The sequence below is a fragment of the Camelus bactrianus genome, chromosome 15 (genome assembly GCF_048773025.1).
Source record: "Camelus bactrianus isolate YW-2024 breed Bactrian camel chromosome 15, ASM4877302v1, whole genome shotgun sequence".
NCBI lineage: Eukaryota > Metazoa > Chordata > Mammalia > Artiodactyla > Camelidae > Camelus > Camelus bactrianus.
Genome location: NC_133553.1, coordinates 43,040,034 through 43,046,141, shown reverse-complemented (window position 1 = coordinate 43,046,141; position 6,108 = coordinate 43,040,034). Strand labels below are relative to the sequence as shown.

The following is a 6,108-nucleotide window of genomic DNA, read 5'->3' as shown; positions in this document are numbered from 1 at the left end:
ATTTGCAAGAATGGAGGCTGTTTTGGGTGGCTACTCCAGTTCCTCCTCGTCCTCCTTCATCTTCACAACCTTTACAATTGTAAAAGCCACTCTTAGCTTGCAGGCCAGATAAAAACTGGCCAAGGGACAGGTTTGTCCTGTGGGCTCTTGTTTGCCACCCCCTGGTCTAAAGCATTAGTCAGCTACGTGGGGTTTACTAAGGATTTTTGTGAGGCATAGAGAAAGGGGGTGTATTTCACATCAATCAGCAACAATCTAGTGATACTCCCATCAGACATTTAATTTTCAAATATTTGGGGATTTTCCAGGTATCTTTTTGTTGTTAATTTCCAGTTTAACTCCATTTTGGTCAGAGAACACCCTTTGTATAATTTCAAGTCTTTTAAGATTGTTGAGATTTGCTTTACGTCTCCTGCAAGTGATCTGACTTGCTCAATGTTCCACATGCGCTTGAAACAAATGTGAATTCTGCCGTCGTTGGGTGGAGTGTTCTATACATTCGGTTAGATCAAGTTCATTGATGGTGATGTTTAGGTCTTTTATGTTCTGAATGGTTTTCTGTCTGTTTATTTTATAACTTAATTATAACCTCCAACTGTAATCGTGGATTTATCTATTTCTCTTTCCAGTTCTATCAGTGTTTTCCATCATGTATTTGGAAGCTCTTATGTATTTGTTAGGTGCTTAAAAATTTAGGATTATTATGTCTTCTTGGTGAATTGGCCCCTTTAACATTAAGTAACGTCCTTCTTTATACTTGGTAATATTTATTGTATTGAAATTTACTTTCCCTGGTAATAATGTAGCCACTATACTTAAAAGTTTTTTTTTTAATTGAAAAATGTTTAATTAAAGTATAGTTGATTTACAATGTTGTGTTAGTTTCTGGTATACAGCATAGTGACTCAGTTATATATATATATATTCATTTTCATATTCATATTCTTTCATAGGTTATAACATTTCATATTCTTCATAGGTTATAACAAACTAGTGAATATAGTTCCCTGTGCTTTATGGTAGGACCTTGTTGTTTATGTATGCTACTATGCTTTTGGTTAGTGTTTGCATGATGTATCTTTTACCATCCTTTTTCTTTTAACCTATGTACGTCTTTTTATTTACAGTGGATTTCCTGTAGACAGCATATAATTAGATCTCGCTATTTTATCCAATATGACAATCTCTGTCTTTGAATCTGATTGTTGACACCATTCACATGGATCAAAATCTAACATCTTGCGAGTTGTTTTCTATTTGTTTTATGTATTATTTCTTCAATTTCCCCTCCTTTTCTGCCTGCCTTTGGATAGAGAATGTATCATTTGTTTTTTGTCTCCACTATTGTATCACTAGTTATGCTTTTAAAATGTTCATGGTGCCCTTGGGTTTAAATTACACGTATTTAACTGATGGTAATTTTAGATTGCCCTAGGATTTAAACTATACATATGCCATTAATCACAGCCTATCTCCAAGTAATATTATGCCTTTTCATCTAAAGTGTACGAACCGTTGGGTAGTGTAACCCCAATTCTTTCCTTCCAACTTTTAGGCTGTTACCCTTTGTTTCACTTCATGCTCTAAGCCCACTATACTTTACTACTATTTTTGACTTAGATAGTCAATTATGTTTTACAATGATTAAAAATAAGAAAAGTTTTTTGTCTTTATTTCAATTTTAACTAACTTTTTCTGGAGATCTTGAAATTCTGTGTGGATCCTAATTTCTGTTTGGTGTCCTATTCTTTCTCCTTGGACAGCATGCTTTAACATTTTTTTTTTCCCGACTGACAAATCCTACCTCAGGTTTATTTGTACAAACGGCACAGGAGGACATGAGCCCCATGCAGACAGGAGCCCAGGGGTCACACCAGTCCTTCTATCCTTACATCAGTAGATGAAAACCTCTGTTCTGGAGCCTTTGTAGGGGCCTGGGCGCCTTTGGGAGCCGGAGCTGCAGCTGAAGCTGCGGCCTTGGTCTGAGCCTCGTCCTTGGCCTTTGGCCGACAGAGCCTGAGCCCCTTGGCGATGCGGACACGAGCACGTTTCCTGAGCTTGGGGTGAGCAGTGCAGGCAAGTCGACTGAGATCGCGGCTGCTGCCCTCTGGGATCTTGGGCTTGACTTCCTTGGGCTTTCTGAGAGCCTTGACAGCCTCAGCACGTGCACTCATGGCCTTGGTGTTGTTGGCCTGCGTCTTCAGGCCCCTCTTGTGCTTCTTGACAAAGCGCATGTTCCTCAGGAACTTGGGGTCCACCCCCTTAAGAGGTTCGTATCGCTGTGATTGGAGGTTTTTGATGCCGTTTCTGTGCCACTTTCGGCACTGGTTGTGTGTGATGTGGCATTTCCACTTGGCCATGTCTGCACCGGAGCCTGGAGGTCCCCCCGAATCGCCTGGGACTGGAAGAGAAAGAGCTAACACTTCTGATATGAGAAACCTATGGATATTTTATTCTCTCGTCTTTGGTTTATCTGAAAATTTTTTATTTCTCCGTCATTTTTGGAAAGTATTTCATTGTGTATAGATTTCTGGGATGACAGGGTTTTTTTTTCCCTTTTCAGCTTTAAAACATATCACGCCTTTCTCTCTGGCCAGTGTGCTCTCTGATGAGACACCTGCTGTAATTCCTAGCTTTGTGCCTCTGTTTAGAAAACTGCCCCATCAGTGCTCCTCCCTGCATTCTCAGCCTCCCTGGCCCTGTCCTGAGCGACTGTGTACATCGTGCCAGTTGAACAAAGGCCTGTCTGCTTAGCTCATAGTTGGACCCCTGTCCTTTGTCACTTGAGCATCTGTTGTGGCCCCACTACCTGCCCACACCTCCGTTCAAGCATCTTCTGGAGTGTTGTTTCTGGCCACACCCAGTACTCTCCCTGAGAGAAGTTCCAAGAAATGCAGCTAAAAAAGTTTTTTTTAGGGGGGTAGGTAATTTGGTTTGTTTATTTCTTTATTTTTAGAGGAGGTACTGAGGATTGAACTCAGGACCTCGTGCATGCTAAGTATGCGCGCTACCACCTGAGGTATACCCTCCCTGCTGTAAATTTTTTTTTAAAATTTTTAATTTTTTTAGGTTTTTGTTTATTTTTAGTGGAGGTACTGAGGATTGAACTCAGGAACTTTTTGCATGTTAGGCACACACTCTACCACTGAGGTATACCCTCCCATACCCAGAAGTGCAGTTTTGTCCATTCTGTCACACATGCACAGGATGATGTCTGTGTGCTTGGTCTGAGGTGGACCCGAGGATGGAATCTGAAGGGTCCCTGCTCAATGCACTCTGGCCAGGATTGTAAGGTGGGCTTCTTACCTTTTTTTTTTTTTTTTTTGGTCCTTAGCATGCACCCTCATCGAGGATCCTAGCTTTGTCACCTTCAAACAAACATAGGACATTAACTTTTATGTTTTTAGTTGTTCTTATTGGAGAAAGGGCTGTATATGTGTGTGTTTAAACCTGGCAGAGTTATTTTATTAATTCACTCATAAATATCTTTTACTCTGATTTATCTTATTTTATTTGTGTTAATAATTTAACTTAAGGTCCTTTCCATGTATCTAGCCTATCTGTGACAGTAAGTATCCCCTGGGGAGGCTGAGTCTACATACCTGTGGTATGAATTGTAGGTCATGAGAATGGAATATCACAGGCCTTCTGGGAGGAAGGGTGAAGAAAAATTGGGTACCAACAGGTAGGACCAGACTGGATGAAGGAGGGAGGGGGGACAGTTTGTGGTCAGCCTCTCTTGGTATTGACTGCTCCTCTGTGGGGGTGGTGAGGACTTCCCCTGAGGTTGGGAAGGATTGAGGTGCAGGGTACTTATTCAGGGCTGCTCCCCAAAAACACTGTAAGGTGGCATTAGTGGACAGTATTCTTTGTCCTTCAACTTTGCCCAGGGGACCACTTAAAAAGTTATTAGAGAAGGGGCTGTAGTGAAATGGAAAGAATCAGGCTACTCTTTGGAAAATTCATGCAAAGAGTCATACATGCTGGGAGAGACCTTTACCCACCTCGGTGAGACTGCAGCTTTGGAAGCAGTGTGTACTTGTGTACCTGGGCGCCAGCAGAGAGTAATATTGGGGAAGCAGAAGACAATCTTTCGTTACTTGTGAGCTGCCCAGGATGCTGCCTGTTCAGTGGGGAGCAGCATTCTGATGGAGGACTCTCAGAGATGCTCCTGTGTCCTTAGGGTTCTGGCCACAACAGCTTCAGAATTCCCAGACAGAATGGACTGGGGGCCTGAGTGGGGTGGCAGAGGGACACGCATCTGGGGGTGCTTTGTGAATGCACTGTTTGTGCTCAGTTGGTGTGCCTATATGGGATGTTTTTTGGGGCACTGTCACTGCCCCTCATCCAGGTGCAATAATGAAAATAAAACACATTACATGGAAATGTAAGAAGACAAGTACAAAACCCATGCAAGTATTATTGGTAACTCAATTTACAGGGCAGCCATGTTCCTGTGAACCAATCCTTTCAGTGTTCAAGTCTCTCGTTACTATTTCATAGGCGTACTGCTCTGTGATGTAGCCGAGGGGCTGTCGTTGCCCCAGTTTAGAGCTGAGGATGAGGAGCTCCATGGTGACCACTGTGTAATTAGAAGATGCTTCACTAAAACGTAAGCTCCGTAGGACAGGGGTTTTTGCCTAGTGTTTTGCTTGGGGCTTTGACCATAACAGGTACAGAAATAGGATGGAGGGGATCAATTTTAATCAGAAAATCAAATCACTCACCATTATGTAGAACAAAGATACTGCTTGTGTGTGTGTGTGTGTGTGTGTGCGCGTGTGTTGACACACTCTGGACAGTGAAAGCTCAGCTGATGAGAAATCCTCATACAGAAGCCACTGAATCAACGCTTCGTTGGTACCACCTCCCTTCCCTGGACTAGTTGCTTCTCAGGATGAAGGGTTGAGTTTAAAATTAGGGAGAGCCCAGCCTGAGGGAGGCAGGGCTGGGTGACTATAATGCCGATTGAGAAAAGGGCAGTCTAGCACAGGGCGCACACGGTCTCCATTTCTTACCTCTTCTTGCTCCACTCCTGAGGCAGCGGGAGAAGCTGGGTGTGATTTCTGTGTGGCTAGAAGCTGGGCTGAAAACGGTGGCCCCTGAGAGGGTGGAGGCTAGAACTGGGGCAGGGTGAGCGCTTCCTCGCCATGTAGTTCTTCCCTTTGGCCACTAGATGACAACACCTCCCTTCAAACAGAACCAGAGCCCCCTACCCTGACTCTTGACACAAATTGTTACTTACTCTGAGGACATCCAGCTGCCCTGCAGGATTTGGGGAGGGTCTTGACACCCTGACTATCAGGGAGCTATCTGTTCAATCAGAGTTTACTGAGGGCTTGCCAGGTGTCCCACCTGGGCTGTGGTGTTGTGGTGGGGTGGAGGAGGAGCCCACGATGTCCACCAGGGCTGCTCCTTCACCACTCCTGCAGCCGAGTGAGGGAGGCAGGAATTAAGCAAACAGTTACAAAACAATGAACTCATTTCAGCTACGGTGTTACGAATGATAACTATAAAGTGCTGTTGAGACCATATTAAGAGGAAGAATTTGATCTCATCTGGGCTGTCAGGAAAGGCTGCTCTGTTAATGAATCATCATGTGTCCTGACAATTCCCACCCCTTCACAGACCCTGTTACAGCTACCATCACACACCCCATTTTATCCCAATTTTATAGCTAATGAACCCCCCAAAATCATCCCACCCTATAATCCCATCACAGACTCCACTGCAGACCTTAATAATAGACTCTATAGCATCCCCTGAACCCCCCTCACATAACCATTAACAAAACCCTTTACAGTTCTTTCCCAATCTCCTCCACGCTCCTTGTAAATCCCATCGCTAACCCCTTTGGAATATCCCATCGCTAAAGAACCCTGGTCTTATTCATCTTTGCATTCCCGAAGCCTCCCTCAGACAGGTAATATGTTCTCGAAAATATTTGGCAAACCTACAACCAGATGGCTGAATACCCTGCGTCACATACTCGATCACAGGCCTGACATGGCTCCTGTCACAGAGCCGGGCATGCAGCCCCTGGACTGGAAAGACTCAGGCCTCTACTGCCTTCTTCCTTTAGGGAAGGGCTGGGAAGGGAGTTGCTGG

At 44.0% G+C, this 6,108-nt stretch overlaps 1 pseudogene; it reads right to left on the bottom strand.

Annotated features, from left to right (window-relative positions):
• Window positions 1–1,868: 1,868 nt before the first annotated feature.
• Window positions 1,869–2,360, bottom strand: LOC105079061 (large ribosomal subunit protein eL29 pseudogene; annotated as a pseudogene).
• Window positions 2,361–6,108: the final 3,748 nt, after the last annotated feature.